This window comes from Pleurodeles waltl, chromosome 8, assembly GCF_031143425.1.
Source record: "Pleurodeles waltl isolate 20211129_DDA chromosome 8, aPleWal1.hap1.20221129, whole genome shotgun sequence".
NCBI lineage: Eukaryota > Metazoa > Chordata > Amphibia > Caudata > Salamandridae > Pleurodeles > Pleurodeles waltl.
The window spans coordinates 193,581,254-193,605,575 of NC_090447.1; positions in this window are offsets into that span (position 1 = coordinate 193,581,254).

Consider the following 24,322-nt stretch of genomic DNA (forward strand, 5'->3'; position numbering starts at 1 on the left):
TGTTGGAGGCATTGCTAACCACCTGTATCATGGAATGATAGTTATTACGGTTACGATACACATACTCGGTGGCCGATGGTAGACAGATTGCTACATGAGTCCCATCGATGGCACCTATGACGTGGGAATTGTGCTATCTGATAGAAATGTATTTTCATCTGTTGTAATTCCTGTGGGGTGTTGGGGAATCGTATGTGCTCTTGTATTTTTCTCAGCATGGCACTGAGAAATGCATTGAAGAAGCGTGAGTGAGCACTCTGTGAGTCCCCTCCTGCTGCTGCTAAGACCTGTTGATAGCTCCCTGAGGCTAATAGGTGCAGGAGCAAAATACCTGCACATGGGTGGGTATACTATTGGCCCTGTGTGTTCTGTGCTGCAATATGGGTTGTAGATCTGCTATCAGGTCAAGTATCATGGCTGAGCTTAACCTGTACTCCTCATAGATTTCCTCCTCTGTCTGGTCAAAAAGGGTTATGCGCTCTCTGAAAATGCCCTCCTGTCTCCTCCTCCCTCTCCTTAAACCTGCCAAGATCCTCATTCTCCTCGCCATCACATAGAGTGCAGCCATTGTGGAAAAGAAGCTGAGTCATTCTGGGACTCTTTGTATAGGTTGCGCAACCTGATTTCAATTCGTGGTAAATTGCATGTGCAAAAGGGCATTCTGTGAATATTCGCAATTTGCAACTTTTTGATGCATTGCATTGCGACATGATTTTGCATGTCGCAATCAGCGTATCGCAAATTGCGTCAGGATTTTGCGGATCGCTATCTGCGAATCACAAATCTTTGTTGCAGTTTGCATCACGCAAATACCGATTCGGTATTTGTGATATGCTGTTTGCGACACGCAAAACCATGTCAAATTCGCAAAAATTCGCAATTTTAGCGATTCCTTTTCACACTGCGAATGCCTTTCATACATCGCAGAAGGCATTTTTGCATTCGCAAATGACCGAATTTTGAAATTCGCACCATTTGTGAATGCAAAAAGGTTGATACATCTGGCCCCAAGACTTTGGGCCTCATTCCTACTTTGGCGGGCGGCGGTTGCCGCCCGCCAAGCGGGAACCGCCAGAAGACCGTACCGCGGTCAAAAGACCGCAGCGGTCATTCTGACTTTCCCGCTGGGCTGGCGGGCGACCGCCAAAAGGCCGCCCGCCCACCCAGCAGGAAAGCACCAGCAACGATGAAGCCGGCTCCGAACACTGAAAATCAATGTGGGGCCCTGTTAGGGGGCCCCTGCAGTGCCCATGCCAGTGGCATGGGCACTGCAGGGCCCCCAGGGGCCCCACGACACCCGTTCCTGCCAGCCTGGTTCTGGCGGTGAAAACTGCCAGAACCAGGCTGGCGGGAAGGGGGTCGGAATCCCCATAGCGGCGCTGCTTGCAGCGCCGCCGTGGAGGATTCACAGGGGCAGTGGGAAACCAGCGGGAAACCGGCGGGAAACCGCCGGCTTCCCTTTTCTGACCGCGGCTTTACCGTAATTCAGGCTTGCTTGTAATTCAAATAATATTTATAAAAAAATTGCTGTGTTTGTAATTTAGTAAGATATCAAGATGTTCATTGAGGCAATTATGCCTTTCATTTTTTAATCCGGTTCTGTTTCATTGCAGATTTTTAAAAATGAACCTTTGAAGGTGGGGCTGTTGCACTTGACACAGTGATACAGGGCCTCATTTAGAAGGAAATGGCGTAGCACGGAGCCACAGGTAGAATTGCTGCGCCATTTCCAAAACACAGGGAGGAGCCATATTTGTAACAATAAGGCGCATACCTGTGTTTTCCCCTGTGCCAGTGCTAAATCAGCTGCCTAGCACTAAAGCAGCCTTATGGCGCACAGATGCCTGTGTTGGGGGGGTGATTGTTTATGTACAGGAAGGGATACCTTTCTGCACATAAACAATCATTTTTGGCAATTAGCTCCTTTTATGTGTGCTGCAGAATGTAACACACATAGAAAAAGCAAAACACAAGGAGAAATAGAAGTATTTTGTCTTGTTGCACTACTCTAATGCCAACCCTGGGGTTGTTGGCACTGCCTAAGGTGTATGATTTCTGGTAAATCTGGGGCAGCGTCAAAAAGCAATGGGTGTTATGTGGCTACACTCACAGCAACTCCTATTGTATTCCCCTTTGCCACAGAAAACTGCGTTGGGCGGCCCATATTTACAAGGCTGCGTTCAGCCATGTAAAGTGGCTTAATGCCGCCTTGTAGATATGAAGCAGGGCACAGCGCCACTGGAGCGTCACTAAAAGTGATGCTACTGTGGCGCAAGGGCCTCGTAAATGAGGCCTATAGTTTGTTATTGAGGCGTTATGAGAACTTACCAAGGCCTTTATATTTAATTCTAACCTTATTTTGCTTTGTGGAGCAGAAGGTCATAGGTTTAGAAGTTGCCAGATTTGGTGCATGTAGATTTTTTAAAAGCTGCGTAATATTTTGCTGTTAAATACAAAAGTTGCTTAAAGAAGAAAAGGAGTGAGATTTGATGTTAATGTGATGGACTTAGTAATTGTTCTTGTTCTGAAAATCTTCTCATGGCTTTTATAATTGTGTTTAACTTCTGCTTCTAGTTTTTCATGTGGACTGACAATGAAAGCTTTGAATCAGCAGTTATTCCCAAGTAAACATAGCTGGTGATGTGTTCTATAATTGCATTCCCAAGCTCCTAGACAACAGGTTTTTCTTTTTTCCCAAATGCTACTACTTTTGTTTTTGAAAAGATAACAAGCAAGTCATTTTCTAAGTTTTAGATACTAGGGCCCCGATTATCAAACATTTCACCCTATACAGAGTAGCAACCAAAGTCGCTGCTTTGTGTTGCGTGGCAAGGAGAAAGCAGGAAAAGGTCATCTCTACACTCTCCTCCTTAGCACTAGTGCACAATCAGGCTGTCGAGCACCACATACACACTTTTGCACCACAGTGCAAAGGTGTCTGAGTGAGAATTACATAGGTTTTGTATGTGAAAAGTATCCTTCCAGTACAAAATACTATGCTTACATTAACTTTAAACATTTTCCTACTTTGGATTTGTGCTGTACAGTGCAGCACAGATGTAAAGTGGGAAATGTTAGGAAAAATAAAGTAATTTTTCCTTTAATGCTGGGCAGAAACACTGTCTACTATTGTTAGCAGATCGAATTTGTATCAGAAACCATGGGTGGTTGCATGGAGATGCCTATGTATCATCCATGGAATGTCTCCTTGATGCAGAGTAATGCAAAGCAGCTCTGAAGATTATGTCATTATTGTTTTATGTGCTCTCTTTCTCCCCTTGTTGGCTGCTTTGTGGTTCTGGTTGCGTCATCTTCCCCATGTGGTTTCACCAACCTCAACCATTTCTTTTTATAGGTATGTTGTTTCAGTTATTATGTCTTCCATTATGTCTTTCATGTTCTCTATATTTCCTCCCTTTGCTGACCCATTTTTTTTCTCTCTCCATCCCCTAACTCTATCACCTATTCAATTCTTACAATCATTATTCTTATAGTCTTTTACCCTCTGGTTTGATTGCTTCTTCGTCTCACTTTCCAATCACATTAAAATTAGCTTTGACTATAAAGGTTTAATGCAAAATGCTGCATAGTTTGTAATTCTTCTTCCTACTCATTGGACATTCTTCAGGTTATTTTTTCTATTGTATCTGTTTTTCATTTTGTGCCCTTTTCTTGTTTTCATCTTCCTCTTTTCCTGTGTAATTTATTTTTTCTTCTGTATGTGCTGAATTTTCATATTTTCTGCTCATTGCTTTCTTCTTCAATTACTTCATTTTATCTGCATTGCTAATGATTTGTGATTGTGATTGTTATATATAAACTGTATAGATTTCTTACTACACTTTAAATTACTTTAAAAATAGTATTGTGGAATACTAAAGGTTTGGGTTCTCCTATAAAATGTCAAAGGGTTTAACTCACCCCTCTAAACTAAGAGGTGATATTGTCATGTTACAAGAAATTCATAAGGCAGAAATTGAAATTGTTAAACTTAAAAAGTAACGGGTTGAACATATTTTTTCTTCCCTGAGTCCTGGGAAATGTAACAGGGTGGCTATACTCTGCCATAAATCCTTAGTCATTCAAGTTAGTTCCCAAGAATCAGATCCCATGGACAAAAGGGTTGCTGCTTCTATCACAATAAATTAGATACCTATCACAATTGTGAACATCTATGCTCCCACACAGTTAGATAGATCTTTTTGCCCTACAATTTTATCTAAATTAATGAACCTCACTGACAATTAATATATGGAGGTGAGAGTAACATGATTATGGACCTCTTCATTAACCACCATTCCAAATCAAAATTTATCTCGTCACCCATGCATTCACAATTCACTTCTACTATAATACAAAGATCTTTAATTGACACTTGGAGACTTTGTAATCCTACCCTACAAGACTACACTTTTTTCACTCCTGCCCACTTTTCTCAATCTAGAATTTACTATTTATCTGTCTCACAACTTCTTGTGTAACACATCATACAGCCAGAAATTGGTTCAATACTAATTTTGGACCATGCTCAGGCTATGTTAGATTTCGAACGATCCCTCAATTACCTGGCAATAAATGGTGGATATTTAATTATTCTCTTCTCCTTGATCCTAATTTCACTCATCAGTTTGAGCGTTTTGCAAAATACATCTTTATTGTTTACAAAATGCCAGATATTTCTACTCAGATTCTCTGGGATACTTTCAAAGCTGCCTCTAGAGATTTCAACATTTCCTTTGTGACTTGCAAGAAATAATCATCCTCTAAAACATTATTACAAACTATGAACAATATTAAACAATTAGAACAGATATATATATTTATTATACTCCTCAATCTAAAGCATGCTTGGATGAACTAATTCAAACCAAGTTTGCCTTTAATAAGATTTCAATGGAAAATGACAGTTCACCTCTCCTTAAATCCAGGCTTCCGGGGAGGATATTTTTAATATTTATCTTCCAACAAACAACCTAAAATCCACAATATAAATTTCTCTTCATTAGATGATGACATTCCTATTGAAGATGTCCTCTCTGCTATGCATTTAATCAAAAAAGGAAAGCCCCAGATCATGATGGTTTTACTATAGAATTTGATTTACATTTTTCCAAATTTCTAACTCCTAAATGACATCAACTTTTTACTTACTTTATATCCTATATCTCTGCTGGACGTACCTTTCAATATGCTTTAATATGTCTTATTCCCAAAGAAAGTAACGTTCCAAAACTATGTAAAAATTACAGACCCACATCACTTGTTAATCTAGATTAGAACATTCTTGCTAAAAGTCTTGCCCTTTGTCTTGACCCCTTACTGCCTCAGTTAATAGGAAGTGAACAATCAGGCTTTATTATATGGCAACATATTTCTGATAACACCAGACTATTTTTTAATGTCTTAAATTAATCTAAATTGTACACTCTTTAGCATCCATCTCTTTATATGCTAAAAAGCATTTGATCCTGTTGGTTGGCAATTTATTTTCTCCACACTTTCCAGGTTTGGTTTTGGTGCTAAGTTTATTAATTTAGATTCTTTATTGACCTCTTCTCCTAAAGCCTCCATTATTGTAAATGGTCTTATTTCCTCATCTTTTTCACTTCATTGAGGCGTTCGTCAAGGCTATCTTCTCTCTTCCCTAGAACCTTTTTTGATAACACTTTTTATGAATTACGACATTCATGGTTTCCAATTTGGAGATAACCAGTTAAAGTTCTCTGTTTATGCAAACAATATTCTTCACTTCATATCACATCCAGAATACTCTTTACAGTCTTCTTAACGGAAGTCACAAACTTCACTTCTCTTTCAGGAAATAAAATAAATAAAGATACATGTGAAATACTTCCTTTACATACATCTTTCTCAGATGCGTATTTCATTAACTCCTGTTTCCATTGAAATCAGGAAAAAATCAAATAGCTTGGTCTTCACTACTTCTACCAAATGCTCAGTTTCTACTAAAATGAAACAGGTCCTCATAACCCTAAGTTCTCTTACATCTATATAGAAATCCTCTGTTTATATCTTGGTGGAGCCAACTTGATACCCTAAAGATGGTGTTAGTTCTGATAATACTTTTCTGCCTGTTTAGTATTTCCATAAATATCCCTTGTCTTTATTTTTTTTTAAAACTTTGTCTAGTTTTTTTAGAATAATAAAAATCATGCATGCCCCTTCACAAAGTTAAGCATCCCAAACATATAGGAGGTGTACATTTTCCAGATTTTCACTCATACCATATTAAATTTTTTCTCACACAAGCCTCTTTTTCTTTGAACACAGAAGAATCGATTACACATCCCCGTTGGGTTAATATTGAAAACTTTTTTCTCCATCTTTTTTCTCCATGAGTTTTTGGGCCAGATGTATGAAAAAATCCCTTAGCGAAACGCAAATAATGATTTCTAAGAAATCACTATTTCTGAGTCGCAAAATGAAATGTAACAAAATTGCGATTCGGAAATGGCGATTTCTTAAAAATCGCTGATGCAAATTGCGAGGACAAATACCGAATCACAAAAATATTTGCGATTCGGTATTTGAAAATCGCAAATTGCGATAACGGACACCTGGCACAGCCTGATGACATCACAAGCAGGAAGTGAGTCAGCCCAGGCTTTTTCCAGGAGCCACTCCCAAAGGAGCAGTGAGAGATACACAGCCCAGCTCCCGGGATCAAGTTTGTGAGCAAGCCAGGACTTTACATCAACATAGCCAATGCTGCTAATGTGAAGGAGAAGGGAGAGAGGAAGAGAAAGCTGAAGTTCAGTGAGCAAGAATTGGAGGTGCTCACTGCGGAGGTGGTGAGGAGCCAAGAAAGCTGAAGTTCAGTGAGCAAGAATTGGAGGTGCTCACTGCGGAGGTGGTGAGGAGCCATGACAGGCTATTTGGGAAGAGCTCACTCCAGGTCCCAGAGAGTGAAAAGTGAAAACTCTGGGCTGACATCCAGACCGAAATCTGCGCAGTGGGGGTTGTGCAGCGCTCAGTGGAGGAGATAAGAAAGAGGTGGTACGACCTGCATTCCCGTGCCAAGGAGAGGGTGGCCAACAGGCTACAGGAGGCAAGGGGCACAGGAGGCGGACCATCCACCCAGACACCCTCCACCCTCATGGAAGACCTGGTGGAGTCGACACTGCTCCCATAAGCTGTCAATGGGGTCACCGACATAAACACGTCCGGCACACCCAGCACCAGTAAAGGTAAGTCCAATAATGAAATGTAACCCCATATGTGTATGTACAAATGCCCCTTAGTATGTAGTGCAAACCATTGTGATAAGTACTCCACTCCACATCTTAGATGCGGCCCAACAATGCCTTATGGGAGTGGTAGTCCACAACCCAGAGCTGAAATTAGCACATAGAATGCAATTAAGTAGAGCGACACCCAGAAGAACACAACACCCACTACATAGTGATACGATGTAAGTGTACATTTATTACCATTGTGCAACATTTGGTGATACATACATAAATGACATGCTGCACATTGTCATTGCAGATGGCCCAGGCCCAGCAGCAGCAGATTGTGCCATAGTGGGGGATGCACACACTCAGCCTCCATCCGACTCCAACACCAGCGAGACATTGAGTATTGCGCCAATCAGACGCAGGGCAAGGGTGTTACCTCTCCCCGATTTCAGCTTGGACTCAGTACCATGCGGGATGAAGGCCATACTCCATCCCCAGAAGCCAGATCCACCGTAAGGCAGCAGTCCCTGCCCCAGCGTCACTCAACTCCCCGCAGGAGGCCTCACGATGCAGGCACACAGCACACGGAAGTAGGTGAGGGCCCATCATTCTTCGGTGGCCTGGAATCATCAATGCTCAAAGTGCAGCGCCTGCAAAACAAAAACATGAGGACAATGCACAGGCATATGCAGGCACACAATGCCAACATGGGGGTGCTGCAGAAGCAGTTGGACTGTCTGAATACAAACATTTGCAAGCTGCATGAGGGACAGCTAACAGCTGCGAAGAACACCAGGGAACTGACCAATGCAGTAAAGGAACTCTGTACTGAGATCAGGAATGAGCGAGTCAGCCACCGCAAGCATGAAAGGTGATGTTCAGTGGCTTTTGTAGATCAGTCAATCGCCTAGCTACATCTACTGCCCTCATATCACGGTGTGCTGTGGCCGCACAGGTGGAGGCAGCACATAGCAGTCAGGATGTTGCCCAGGGACTGGTCCAGATTACCAGCGTTCTGGATACTAGGCTGGCAAATCGCAGTGGTACACCCAGTGAACTTGGAGTTGGGGATACTGAGGGGTCATCTAGCCTCAGCAGCCTTGCAGTGCCCATGATGGATCCTAGGAGTCGCAGTGCCAGGCACAGCACTGCCCCTGAGGCTGAATCAAGAGGTGCCGGCGAGACCACTGTGCACTCGAGTGGAATGCGTGGCTGTAAAAAGTGACTTTGATGGCCACAGGGGACTAACTGCACATATTGAATTACAGTAAACTATGAAGACAATAGTCAAGGTAATAAAGGTGCTAACTACCAGAACACGTCAGTGAGGTTGTGTTGTCATGACTTACATCTGAAATGGTTGTGTGTGATGTCAGCACGCCTTTGCCTGCCCTCTGCTGCACTGGTCCTGTCTGCTGGCTGTAGGGGTGGTATGGGATCACCCTCCTCATCTGAGCCTGGCTCTAATATTTCCACAGGTATGCCCCTGGTGGTAGCTATATTTTGCAAGATCGCACATGTGGCCACCATTCTACAGGTCGTGTCTGGGCTGTACTGTAGTGCCCCTCTACTTCTGTGGATGCACCGGAAGCGACTCTTCAGTAGGCCAAAGGTGCGCTCCACCACATTGTGGGTTGCCCTGTGTGCTGAATTGTATCTCTTCTCTGCTGGTGTTGCAGGATTTAGGTAGGGCGTCATCATGTAGGTGCGCACTGCATAGGCACTGTCTCCTGGAAGGAACAGAGGGTATAATGAGTAGCTGAGCCATCTGACGTCACACTGCCATCAATGCACCATTGTAAAGAGGGAAAATACCTAGTAGATATCCTTCATGAAATTCCCCAGCTAGCAGTCTTGTGTGAATCCTGCTGTGGTGAAAGATGTACGAATCATGTGTGCTCCCTGGGTACCTGGCCACGAGATCAGTTATGATATAGGAGACATTGCATATCACCTGTATATTCATGTAATGTTGGTATTTACGGTTGGGGTACACATGTTCTGGGGCCGATGGTGGACAGATTGCAACATGTGTCCCATCTATGGCACCTAGGACGTGGGGGAACTGTGCTATCTGGTAGAAATCTATTTTTGTCTGCTGTATTTCCTGTGGGGTGTGGGGGAATCCGATGTACTGGTGTATCCTACTCAGCATGGCGTTTAGAAATGCATTAAAAAATCTAGAGAGTGCACTCTGTGATACCCCTCCAGCTGCTGCTAGGACCCCTTGATAGCTCCCTAAGGCAAGTAGGGGCAGGGAGTATAATATCTGCACATGGGTGGGTATGCTATTGGTCCTGTGTGTTGTGTGCTGCAGTATGGGTTGTAGCTCAGCTATCAGGTCAAGTATCATGGCTGAGTTTAACCTGTACTTCTCAAATATTTCCTCCTCAGTCTGGTCAAAAAGGGTAATGCGCACTCTGAAAATGCACTTCTGTCTCCTCCTCCCTCTCCTGAAACCTGCCAAGATCCTCATTCTCCTCGCCATGACGTAGAGTGCAGCCATTGTGAAAAAGAGTCTGAGGCATTCTGGGCCTCTTTATATAGGTTGCACCTGGTTACCACCTGGTTTCAATCTGTGGTAAATTGCATGTGCAAAAGGCCATTCTGCGAAAATTCGCAATTTGGGAATTTTTGATGCATCTGATTGCGACATGGTTTTTCGTGTCGCATTTTGCGTCTCGCAATTTCCGATGTGAAATGACGATTCTATATTTGCGAGTCGCTATTCCGAATCGCAATTTGCAAAATGCTAGTAGCGATTCGGTATTTCATGTCGCAAATTGCAAGACGCAAAATGCGACACACAAAACCATGTTGCTTCGCCAAAAATCGCAAATATTGCGATTCCTTGTTTTTGGCCTGTGAATGCCTTTCATGCATCACAGACCAAGTTTTTGCATTCACAATTGTCCGGTTTCTGCGATTTGCACCGTTTGCAAGTGCAAAATCGTTTGATACATTTGGTCCTTTGTCTTTTACTCAGAAACCTCTCTCTATGTCCCTCACTATCCTAACAAATCCATGCAAATTCCTACACCCTATATTTGACATACATGATAATAAAAAATAGCAATTCCTTCACTCCTAAATCTGGCATAATAAATATGTTAAAATTAATAATAAAACTATTTATTGGAACTCCTAGCATGAGAATGGTTTAAAATGGGTTTATCAACGTTTTGATAATATTTCTTTCCTTCCCTTTGCACAAGCCAAACACCGTTTTTCCTTTCCTTTCCTTCCCCATACTCTGCTAAATATGACTCATAAATCTGTGATTCAATCAGCCTATCTCAGTATTTCACCCAATATAATTTCTACTCCTTCTCCTGCCAATTGATCATGCTCTTGTTATCGTTTCCTTCATGTAGGAAAGTAGCCTCTTTCTAGCATGGTTACCCCACTTTTTGCCTGTTTGTCAATGTGTTTGACTGTGTTCACTGGGATCCTGCTAACCAGGACTACAGTGAATATGCTCTCTCTTTTTAAACTTGATTGCTGGACCCTTTTTCACCTCACATTTGGCATACTAGTACCCCCATGTAAGTCCCTAGTATATGGTACCTAGGTACCCAGGGCATTCGGGTATCATGGAATCCCCATGGGCTGCAGCAACTATTATGCCACCCATGGAGAGCCCAAACAAAGTGTTCTGCAGGCCTGCCATTGCAGCCTGCGTGAAAGGGTGCATGCACCCTTTCACTACCAGGTCACTGCACCAGGTCACTGTAAGTCACCCCTATGGCAGGCCCTCTTAGCACAGAGGGAGCGTGCAAGTACCTGTGTGTGAGTGCACCACTGCAGTAGCAGAGGTGCCCCCACGAACTCCAGTGCCATTTTCATGGACTTCGTGAGTTTGGGGACACCATTTTACCCGTGTAATGGACATAGATCACTACTATGACCAGCTACATAACGGTAACTTCGAACCTAGGCATGTTTGGTATATAACATGTTGGAATCATACCCCAATACTGCTGCCAGTATTGGAAATACAATTCTATGCACTCTGGGACAGTCTTCCAGGGTTTTCCAGGCAGCATAAGCTGCTACCATCCATCAGACAGGTTTTTGCCCTCCTGAAGCATGAACAGCTCAAGTCCAGGAAGACAGATCAAAAGATTTCCTTTAGGAGAGGGGGTTAACACCCTCTCCCTTTGGAAATAGGTGTTACTGGACTGGGAGGGGTAGCGTTCCCAAGCCACTGATATGCTTTGAAGGGCACATTTGGTGCCCTCTGTGCCTAAACCAGTCTAAACTGGTTCAGGGAACTCCAGTCCCTGCTCTGGCACAGAACTGGTAACTAAAAAGGGGAGTGACCACTCCCCTGTACATCACCACCATAGGGGTGGTGCCCAGAGATCCTCCAGAGGGTACTTGGATTTTGGCAGGGACCTCTGGGATCATCTGAGTGGCCAGGCCAGGCAGGTGACATCAGAGCCCCCTCCTGATAGGTGGTCACCAAGCTAGGGGACCAATCCCCCTTTCAGGGCTATTTAGGGTCTCTCTCTTGGGTGGGTCCTCAGATTCGGCTTGCAAGATTCCAGCAGGACTCCTCTGCAACCTCCACTTAGACTTCTAGCCACTGGAACCACGACTGGACCCTCCAGAAATCGACAATCTGCATCCACTAAGAAGACTCTTCTTGCAACATTGTTTCCACGGCTCCTTCCAGCTTCTCCAACATTCCTCCAGCCGTGCATCCTCTGAGGGCAGCCAGTCTTCAGTCTGCATGAGAAGAAAGAAGGAATCTCCCTTCGAGTGAAGGAGTAACTCCCCTGCATCCACAGGCACCTACTGCCATGACGACCAGCTGCATGAATCTCCTCTATCCTGAACTGCGTGGATCCTGCATCACAAGTGGTGGTATGGAGTAGTCCTCTTGGTCCTCTCTGCCAGCTGTCCAACCTTGGTGGAGGTCAGCCCTTGCCTTCCTACGCATGATAGTACCCCCATGCACTGCATCTCTTGCAGCTGCCAAGGCTTGTTTGCGTCTCCTCCGAGGGACTTCAGGCTACATGCAGCGCAAGGCTTCAGCATTCCTTCCTGCAACGCAAAACCCTCTGAGTGGTTCTCCTGCGGTGAGGGATCCCTTTTTGTAGTGCTGCATGGGCTTCTTCTGCAACTGCTGTGTCCCCATCCTGTGGGACTCCTGTGGGTGCTGCCTCTGCTGCTGTGGGCTCTCAGTGTCGCTGAGGGTCTTTTCTGACTCCCCCTCCTGGGTTGAGACCTCCTGGGCCTTGTTGGTCCACGGCAGCACCACTTTCTGCCAACCGCGATATTTGTCTTTGACAAGGCTTGTTGGTGGAATTCCTGCACCGACACCCCTCTGCAATATTCCTCCTAGCGTGGGACACTTCTGCATCCATCAGGAACTCATCTCAGGCTCCATGGCTACAGTGCTGACCTTCTCTTCATCACCATCGACTGGCTCCTGCAAGTACTGCTGGGTGGGTAGTAGCTCCTACTCCTCCTGCACTCCACTGTGACTCTTGGTCCCCTCTCGCTTGTTTCCGGTCCAGATAGGACCTGGCCTGGCAGTTCAGGCTGATTGATTTGCATATGGCTGGGTCCAAGCTGGGGTGGCATGGTGAGCAAAAGAATTGATGGATTAAACCCAGATCTGTGACTGGGGTTGAATGTTTGATTGGTTCACCATTCCGTCCATCATTTGTGTTTTTTTGCTTTTGTCACCATAAGTGTGCCAGATATGCCCAGACGTGGGTCCTGGGCTCACTGTACCACTGGATTCAAGCTAGCCTGGCTGATGAAGGGTGATACCCTGAAACCGGTCCAAAGATGCTTGTTTCCGGTCCAGGGTGGACCTGGCCTGGCAGTTCGGGCTGGACTGTTCCCATGGGGAACAGGGTCAAGACTGATTTTCATATGGCTGCGACCAAGCTGAGGTGGCATGGTGAGCAAAAGAATTGATGGATTAAACCCAGATCTGTGACAGGGGGTGAATGTTTTATTGATTCTGCATTTCATCCATCATTTGTGTTTTTTTGCTTGGTCCCCTCTCTCCACAGGTCTTCCTCTTCAGGAATCCACTTCTGGTTTCTTGAAGTCTTGTCGGGGTGTCTTCCTTTCTTCTTTTCCTTCCTTTTGGGTGGTTTACCAAAATTCTTGTGATTTACTCCTGCTTTCCTGGTCCCTGGAGGGTACTGTGTTACTTACCTTTGTGATTTTCTAGTACTCCCAGCTCCCCTCTACACATTCCTCTTAACTGGGTGGGTATCATGTGTTCGTATTCCACTTTTCTAGTATATGGTTTGGGCTCCCCTTAGGGTCACTATTGGTTATTTACATTTGCACTGTTTTCTAACCATTTCTATGCCTGTTACTGTTTACTAGTGTATATAGTTAGTGTATTACTTTCCTCATATTGGAGGATTGCCCTTCTAATATTTTTTGGTATTGTGTGACTGTTAGAAATGGGTTTTTTGGTTGGCAGTCAGGTTACACCCTGTCCAAGCAAGGACTCTCACTCTAGTCAGGGTAAAGGAGAATCACCCTTAGTTAACCCCCGCTCACCTCCTTGGTAGCTTGGCACGAGCAGACAGGCTTCACTTCAGAAGCAATGTCTAAAGTATTTGTACCAACACACACAGTATTTCAGTGAAAACACTACAAAATGACACAGCACAGGTTTATAAAAATGGAGAACATTTATATAAACAAAGCAAGACCAAAACAACAAAAATTCAACACACACAAGTCAAATTATGAATTTTCAAGAAATAAGAGTCTTAAACCCTTAAGAATACAGTGAGAAAGTTGTTAGCATACAAAAGTACCTCGGTAGCGTCAAAATAACACCGCATGGGCGAGGGAGTGTCAGAAAAGGCCAGCGATTCGTCGATTTCTCACTTCCAAGCAAGACCGTGTGTCGTTCCTGCTCCAGTCGGGTCGGCGTGTGTCGTTCCTCCTCTTCCTCAAGAGAGTGATGCATTAATCTGGACAGGCACCTTGGGTCTGGGCAGGCTTTGCGTTGTTTTTTCATGCCCAGCGATGTTGCGTTGAAAATCCGGTCGAATTATATCACAAAACCATGCTGCGTGGGGTGTGCGTCGTTATCAGCCTCTGTTAGCGGGTGTTGCTCATCGTTTCTCCAGCCACATTGCGTCAATCTTCCAGCCGCGATGCAGGTGGAGTGTTGATTTCATCCGCAAAGCCTGTGGCGCGTCGTTTATCAGCCATGTCGCAGAAGGTGTGTTGAAAATTTCCCAGCACGAAGGTCTGTACGTGGATTTTCAGTCTTTGCCAGCTTCACCTTTCAAGGGCCCATGAACTGGATACGGCACCTCTTGGCAGGGCTGGAGTCTCAGCAAAGAGTCCAGATGCTGGAAGGTGAAGTCTTTGATGGCCCTGAGACTTCAACATGAGGCAAGCTCAGTTCAAGCCCCTGGAGATTCTTCACATGCAAGAATGCACAACAAAGTCAAGGCTTTGTCCCCTTTCACAGGCAGAAGCAGCAACTGAGGGATAGCCCCACAAAGCACAGTCACAGGCAGGGCAGCACTTCTCCTCAGCTCTTCAGCTCTTCTCCTTGGCAGAGGTTCTTCTTGATTCCAGAAGTGATCTAATTTTCAGGGGTTTTGGGTGCTTTCATTATACCCCTTTCTGCCTTTGAATTAGGACTACTTCAAAGGAAAGACTCTCCTGTTTGTGAGACCCTGCCTTGCACAGGCCAGGCCCCAGGAAACACACCAGGGACTTGCAGACTGCAATGTGTGAGGGCAGGCACAGTCCTTTCTGGTGTAAGTGACCACTCCTCCCCTCCCTCCGAGCACAGATGGTTCATCAGGATATGCAGGCTACACCCCAGCTCCCTTTGTGTCACTGTCTAGAGAGAGGAGCAAACAGCCCAACTGTCAAACTAACCCAGACAGGGAATCTACAAACAGGCGCAGTCACAGAATGGTTTAAGCAAGAAAATTCCTATTTTCTGAAAGTGGCATTTTCAAACACACAATCAATCCCTGTACCTGGTATAAAGTGTAAGTACCTTGGGTATCGACCACACACCAGGCCAGCTTCCTACACTTCAGCATCCCAAATTTATATTAAAAAGCACACTCCTCCATAAGACTGAGACAAGACTGATTACAATGGGAACGTGACTTAGATACCTCTTTTTCAAATCATTAGGTGAGCAAGATTTGGCTTAAGTTGTAAACATCCTCTAGCGCAGCGAACACTATACAAACTTTATTTTTTACTTATAACAGGTTGTTGATTACTTCTTGAATGCCCCTCTACATTAAATTTTGGTTGAAAGTCTGGAAATAGATAAATGCTACTTTTCACACACTATTCCCTTTTAACTTCAAAAATATATTTATAGGCATTATCTAAGAGGATTCATCTTCTCACCCCTATAAGGTTATTGTTTTGGATTTACTTAGCACAGTGACCTTTCAGTCGATCACCAAATCATGAAATCATGAATATCATTTCAAGCATGGTGATTTGGCATTTGCTATAATCACAGACAGAGGGTATGTCAACCCATTGTCTCTTGCCATTAAAAGAGACGTTGTTTGGCTCCCTGTGACAACGTTCTGGACTCCTCTGCAAAAGCTGCCAATTCACATCATCCTTGGATTTGAGAGGTACCTAAACCTTCATGGTTATGTATAATGTTATATATTTTGTTAGTAACACACATTTTTTCTCTTCTAGTTTAGCAATGACATTGTGGTTTAGTAATATTCTCATAGGGTATTTGTTCTATTTCCTTTTCATCTCTCTCCTTTTTCTTTTTCTATTTCTTTTCTGCAATTTTATTTCCTATTTACTGTTTACTACTCTTCTAATCATAATTATTTTACATGATTGTGTTCTCATTGCTTATTTGATTGTATCATATCAAATGTTAAATACATTTCATAATTCAAACTTAAAAAGAACTGTAATCGTTAGAGCAAACCTAGAGTGTGTTTTTTTTACTTGCTGTTTTTGTTAAAATGGTCAGTGCTGCAATGTTAACAACTGTCAAACAGCCAGGTTGGAATCATATTTGCGTAAATTGGACTGTGTGTTTATTTTGTGCCCAGTCAATTAGACAAATAGGTACATATTTGGCGAATAATTTCCCTTAACAGACTAAGAAGGCTATTAAACAATAATTTTGAGGTCAAACGTATGTCTTGTTTTCAAAGATAGGATAAATATTAGAACTTTTCCATGACTCAGTAAAAGACCCTTCAGCAATCACATGAAAAAATAATGTGAATGACATAGAGCTCCACAGGAAGTGGTTTGTTATTTTCATGTCTATTGGTAGCCAATGCAGGCCCCCAGCTCTGGAAGGACGAGATCTTTTTACCAGTGAGATAATTTGTTTTATGGTAATTGTAAATTGATATTTTCATAACTATAACATGGTATTTTAACCCTAGTAGGACATGAGTATTATGTTCCAATACAGGCTGCCTAGATGGCATTTGAAATAAAATGATCATTGGCTGGCCTATATGCTCGTACTCCTTGTCCAATCAAAACCCAACATTGTTTAGTACTGTTTGTTCTTAAAGTGGTCACCAGTTGTATCCAAGCATCTTCCTGTGCGTTCCTGTTTATATCTTCTATTTTGAGTTCATTACTGACTGGACTATCTTTATCATGTTTTCTCCAAAGAACAAGGGCCCAGATTTAAGAAGGCCTAGTGCCTCCTTGCGCCACATTAGTGTAATTTTTTATGACGCTAGTGTGGCTCCACTAGGCCAAATTTGCCGCTCCAGATTTACAAAGTGGCGCAATGCATGCACTGCGCCACTTTGTAACCACTTGTGCCACATAATCCCGGCTCCAGGCATAATGTTCCACTGCACCGTTTTTAGTGGCGATTTTTAACGTCTGCACAGAGCAGGTATTAAAAGGGGGCACACCATTATTCTTAATGGGCCCCAAAGTACTTTGCAGGATTAGCACCAACATTTTTGCCACTAATCCTGCAATGTACTATAATAGCATAAAAAATGATGGCGCTATTGTCCCTAACCTTCACCATGGTACGCCGTTTGTTTAATACGATGCACACATGGGGGTGCTGGGGGGGGCGCTAAGAGGCGCAAGAAAAGTGGCGCAGCATATTGTGCAGTGCCACTTTTCCTAAATTTGGGCCAAGGTATTTTAAAAGAGTTCTTCATTGTTTCCCCTGCTGCTTTTTTACATTCACTATTGAAAAACTGGTGTTCTCTGCCAGCCTTTTCATGGAGGGTAAACCGCAGTGAAAAGGCTGGCAGAGAACAAGGTTGTAATCAGCAAGGCTGCGCTGAGTGCAGCGCCGCCGTGGCTGACTACAACCAAGTCTGCTGCAAGCCAATTGGGAACAATATTCCCAGTGGAGATGGCGGTCTTCTGGCAGGTCGTAATTAGGCAGTCGGACCGCCCAGAGTGCAGTGGTGCAATCGTCAACAAGAGTGTGGCGATCCCGGACTGCCACACTTGGCATGAGACCCTATGTAATGATGAGAGCAGAGGACTGCACAGTGATTGTATATCAGTCTACCAGTTTCCCAATGCTCTCCATCCTTTCTGTACTTTAGAATTTTGGGAGTATACAATAAGTAAAATCTAGATCAGGATAGGTAGAAAGAGCAGTGTTGGTCAAGAAACTCTGGTAAATCTGGGGTTCTCAACTTCCTGTAGCCTACGGAATTCATTAATACCAGAGTAATCACTTTAACAGTTTTCAAGATAGCCCAAAAGCAGATACAGCTGTCACTATCAGTTCAGAAGGAAACTATGACCAGGTATAAACTGGAGACTAGCTGCTGCAAGAATAACTATATTGATTTTGGTAACAATCAGTTACACAATAAACTGAATGAGGAGCTGACACACAAAGGAAGAGTTCCAATTGAGCAAACGAGTCTGCAGCAGAACAACTCACCATCTATGGTTTATTTCCCCTTTTTCCCTTCCCAACCAAAATTATGTGTAGGAAATTGCCTAAAATCCTATGTTTCTTGATCTGCAGATTTGAGATTGCCGTCTACTACACAGTTGTTAATCTCTTTTCAAAAACCTCATAATCCTGTCTTTTTTTCCCACCCTAGCCTGCTGGGTTAGATGGATTATATCATTAGTTGGTCTTGATATTGAGTCCTTTGGTGCCCATTTGGCAGAGGGACTATGGCCTCTTGGGGTTTTTGGGCAGGTGCTGGTTTGCATGAGCAGATTGGTCAAATGTTAAAACTTTTAGAACCTTTTTTTGTAAACCCATTGCACATGTAGCTGATTCTGTTATTACAATGCTTTGAACAAGCATAATATGAGTCTCCGGTCTTGTTATAAAATTTAGATTTTCCTAGCTTTGGTGTCAGAAAGGCTAGATTTTATTAAAGACATGGAGGTGAGTATTATCACACCACTTTGTCACTAACCCACCCTGATTAGTTTTTTCTGCAGTTCTGGTGCCATTCTCAGGGGCTTCTACCTCTACCTAATACTGGATTCTCTTCTACAGTGGCATTGAATGGACTTCTTCATCAATCCCTTCTTCCCGTCTAAAGGATCTTTCCTAGACTTTTGTTGGCCTGCTTTATGGATTTATTGACTGCTCTTTTTTCTCTTGGTTCAGGTTTATTGTCTCTTTCCATGTCTTATATTGACTAACTTGGTTCAAGAAAAGAGGATTTGTTGCTCTCAGTCAGGATAATTATTGAATTACTCAATGTGTTATTGGTGCTTCTATTACGATGACATTGTTTCTAGTTTTCTATCTAGGTTTTCAGGGTAACATAATTTGTTTTTTTACTTGCCTGCTGTTTAAACAACAGCAAGAAAGGATAGCAAAATTATGAGCCTCCGATCTTGTAATAAAATCATTAAACATACTTCGAGGATCCTCCTTGTCGGGCATTTAGGACAACCTCCCCATTGAATCTCATTTACATGAGTGAAAGTCAGGGATAAACTAAGGTATTGAAAATGTTATAACAACACTGTACCACTTTTACCTCAGACCACTCTCTGCAGGCATTCACACTTCATGGGTGTTATCCACACAGCCATTGTGGTGTTTAAGAAAATAATACTGACATAAATACGTGGATTTTACTTTTCAAACCCCTTGATCTCACAAACATCAAACCAGTGAAAAAGTATGAATGTGATTTACTTGATTACTTTGCATTACACTAAATATGTTTGAATGAAAAAATGAGGATTACAACATTAACCTTGAAGCACAAAAGTACTGTTAGATGATTTGATTTAACTATAAGGTCGGTGTACATTTTCTTTATAAATGTAGCTACAATCATATAAATTTGTATGGGGCCTAACTCTCTTAATCCTACACCTCCTTTACTTTTTTCTCCTGTTTCTCCTTTCTCCATTCTTTACTCTTGTTACACCAACTCGTCTTCTTACCTATCACCACTTGCCTTGCCATCTCGCTCCACCCTCTCTTGTTTTTTATTTATCTCCTGCTATTCTACTGCAAATCACTTTCACCTGCTTTCCTCTCACTACTTTCTTTCTTAATTTACTCTTTGGTCTCCCTCAGCCCAAATCTGTCTCCTCTGATTAATCATCCTTTTGGCACCTCATTATCTTTTCAGCCTCCTCTTTTTCCTGTCCCTTCATCTTTTTGTATTTTTTGCTCAGCTTCACTTACAGATAATAAGCTTATTGAAGTTCACAATTTCCATCGTTTACATATTTTTTATCCCGCCTGTTGTTTAACTATGAAGCTCATTGACATCTGGTTGGGTAGAGTTGCGCTTTATAAAAATGTGAAATAAGTAAGAAAATAAATGTAAGAAAATAGAAGACTGCAGAATGATGAGGAATCTCCTAGAAAGACCAGCATAACAAAATCAACGAACAACATATGATGAGAGAGACAGGATCCATCTTATTTCATATGATAACAAAATGGATTTAAAGGCTTCAAACTGACCGCATAGGTTATAGAATAAAGTAGAATGGTTGCTTATCAGAAGTTTGAAGGGCAGTGGGGTTTCTGCCTTTTCTACCCACCATTAGTGTGTCTCTTCTGCCTTTCCATATCTATTTTGTGTGGCATGTAGGAGTATAAGTGGATGTGGGTATAAGCTCATTCTTAATTTGGACCCAAGCACTTCTTTCTTCCCATTTCCCATTATTGTAGGCCATGCTGGATTTGAGTGAATTGAGGTGCAACTGCAACTCACTAATCAACTGGAAACCTAAATGCCATAACTATTTATCATTTATTCAGGTGATTTATGAATTCTCCTATCAATTGTGTCTTTTTCATGAATTCACAGTCCTCAATATGAGTTTCCTCTTTAAATCTATGCCACACTAATATCAGACGAAAATGGGCCCAAGGACATTTGGGAGACCTTTTGTGAATCTTGTAGAGTACATCAGTGCACACTTGAATGTCACTGTATAACTGTAATTATTTCTTGTACTGAAACTGCCTCTCGGGCGCTTGGAGTGATGGATGTGTGCCACTTCTGGACATTTCGTGTAGGGCCTGAATCTGGCGTAGATTTGGTTATTTTGCTGGCAATCAGAGAAGTTAAAGCCCTCAAAAGGATATGTGGGTGTCTAATTCCATAATGTTATACATGACTGTTTTGTGATGGTTGATTACTGTTAGAAAGATAAAACTCACCAATGACCCTCTATTAAGGTAAACTTAGTGTAATCGGCGTCCATTTTAGCTTTAGAATGACGTGACCACAACGTTATCATAGTTGCTCCAGTGTTAGATCTCCACCTGTTTGTATTTTATTATTCCATAACCAGGCGTGCATAAAAATATATGTAGAAACCCTTGTGTTTGTGAGTTTGTGTAGGTGCAGTGTCTTTCTTCAACACCAAAGATATTTAAAAAGCAAAGTGGAACTGGGTGTGTTTTGGGCCTAACGTATTAATGAAAACATTTTGTTAAATGTTGTGCCATTATTGGATAGCTCGTAAGGCACATAGAAGCAAGTTGGACGCTTGGTCAATTACTGCTCCATCCACAATCACAGCCCAGTTCATGTGCCCAGGATGAGCAGGATGTGTTTGCGGATCTCTTAGGTAAAGTGGACAGGAGAGTTACAAAGACAGTCCATACACCTGCCACCACTGGCAATACAAAGCCAATTCTGCATTTGTTGCTGGTGGGTCAACCCTTGTAAAAGACACACATCCACTGAACAGGAAGTACTACTTCTTACAAAAGTAGCCTAAGAAGACCCATATATTGCCTGGACTTTTCTATTATATGATCTACTACAACCATCACGTGACCTTTGATTACAGTTATCTGCTGTGGTACTGCTAACTTTTACCTAGGAAGGCCATCTCATGATCATGTTATTATCAAACACCCCCATACGGCTATACTTCTATCATACATTCAGAAGTAGAAATCAAGTACCACTTGGAATGTCAAATATGATCACTTACGGTTTAAAAGCATAATCTTTGTTTGATGGGATAATTTATCTGAGATTGTTGAAAGAAATATGTGTATTTCTGTTGTAGTTATCTTTTAGAATGTTCTGAAGAACTGTGGCTGCAAAAATGTATTGGGGATGTATGAGATAATAAATGTTCTATTGAAAACAAAAATAAAAGGTTGTTTTGGTTTTAAGAATGGAAAGGTATGCATTCATTTAAATAAATGAGCATATGTTAAGTTAGAGTAAGACTTGAAGACTGTGACAGGTTAATCACTAGCGAGTTCCTACTGAAAGTAGTGCAATTTTAAGAACCTGAACGGCCATATGGGTTAAACACCTGGGCAAGGTGTGCGTGTACCAAGTGAAACTACTGAAACATTTATTTGACATTTTGAATGCCGGTGAATAAACAGATAAGAGCAATGGCATGCCTTTGCACTGTCAAATTTAGGCCACGAAACATCATATGTACAGATTCTGCCACTGAGTCGTCAGTTGTTTTCTTTATAAGCCCAAGTGTTATCATCATACGTCCTGGTGCAACCTCCAAATGTCCTCGATTTTGATTTATATACACATATTTAGTATTATATGTCCAGGTACAGCCACTACCTAGCGAGGAATTGTCTTCACCTGCTCCAGTAGAGCTATCATCTGACCAATCACAGCCCTTACATGCCTGAGTATTGTCATCACAGTCCCAGGTACTGCAAGGTATTGCCAGTGTCAATATTATGTCAGATTTCGCTTTCATGGGCCCCAGTGGAACTAACCTTTTGGAGGAACAGTCATCACAGTACAAAAGTTTCATTTGTCCAGGTACAATTCTCATACTGTATGACTTGGTACTGTTATTACATGTAGGGATATTGCCTTCATATAACTCAGTTGAGCTACCTTTTAACAAGGCTCAGCCATTCTATGTCCACGTCTTTCCATAATAGACATAGTATTAGCTTGATGTGACTAGATCCAGCCATCTTATGTCACAGGCATTTCCCTCTTATGCTAAAGTAGGTATCTTGTGCTGAGGGACAGCCTTTGCATGTCAGTTATTGCCATCATATGCTGAAGAACTGCAACCAACGGCAAAGGTCATGCTATCCTTATTGTGGAGTCCTAAAGTATGAACTGCTTATGACTGGTGACCACAGTAAGAGTTTCAATGAACACGCATGCATATAATTTTCACATTGCACCCGGTTGATGAACATACCTGATTCCTGATTTCATACATCATTTCTTCTGTTGTTTCTCAATAATGCAGGACCGCTTGTGTCAGGACTACTTCAGTGTTGTCACCTGGCTTTTAAGGATTCAGGACATTTGTAAGGCAGACCAATGCATGCCTCAACAATATTAACAGTGGGCTTTGGGATAATCGTGAGAGCTGAAGTCAGACTCCAAACCTCAACAGAATTAGTAGTAAACTGTACATATTTAAACACAAGACGGGTGAGAATAAATGTACAGCCTGAGGTGAATTTTCAGATGAATATCTGTCTCTTATGTTTGCACAAACTCTAGTGCAGTTTAGGATTGTGTTACACAGTGTAGGAGTTTTCCTGTAGACAATTCACTTGGTGTACAAGTCAAAAGAACTTCTTAAAGAAAGATGTACTCTGAGACGGATTGCTCTTCCATCCTGTATATAACCATTGAAAACCCAAGATCATTACTTGTTATAGATGCAGTTCAAATGAGGGTATCAGTTTGTTTTTTAGTGCCTGCTCCATAGGGTTGGGTGGAACTCATGGAATTTGACTCTGCGGAATTACACAGAGTTGCATCAAAACGTTGTGAGATTCCATGGAGTTCCACTGACAGGAGAAAATAGGCTTTTTACGTTGTTCATGCTTTTAGTGCCTAAAGTCCACTCTTCTCTGAATAATCAGCACAAAAGGCACCAGGCAGCTTGGCAGAAGGTGTAGCTACTCTAGTTGATTTTGCTGCAGCTCAAGTACATTTTCTTCTCAAGTGGCAGCCTTCTCACTACAAACAGTCAGGACTTTCCTTTCGTTGTTAAAATCTCATTTGATGTCCATCCAGCGAACAAAAATCGTGATAAGGGACATAAAATCTCATTTGCGCTCGCCAACTTACCAGTTTGGATCCATGTGCAATTGGCAGAATTTGGACAGGACTGTGAGTTACAAGAGTAAAGCAGAGTCACCAAAATTCTGCGAATTCCACCAGTAGAATTGAATATTTGACCACCCCTACTCCTGACCATGATGCCATCTCTAACTTGACTTGTTGAGAGTATGACTTCTTTCTTTCGTCATGCTTGCTTCCTTGATTTACTTCTGCTCTTTAAATACAGTCTATTAGGAATAAGGCACAAACGAGGCAAAGCACATGCTTGTGATTATTTCTCTTCTAAACAACATGGATGCTGGGCACATCCTTGTGAATGGGATCTTGGTAAGCCTGTGCAGCATTCCATGTTGACAGAAATGTGCCTTAAAATATATATTTTTAAATGCCTGCAACATGACGGATATTCCATTGATGTTCAACTACTTTTTTCCAGTGCTGATATAACCTTTTTGTGGCCAGGGATTAGGTTAATTGTATTTCTGTATATAAAGAATGTTCCTCTACCACTCTGCCATCATGATGTAGTTCTCTGTGACCATAGTGTGTGTTCTCCTCCCTTAAAATAGTAATGTGAAATGGGTCAACCAGTTGGTGGAATTAAATGTAATCTCTAAGCCG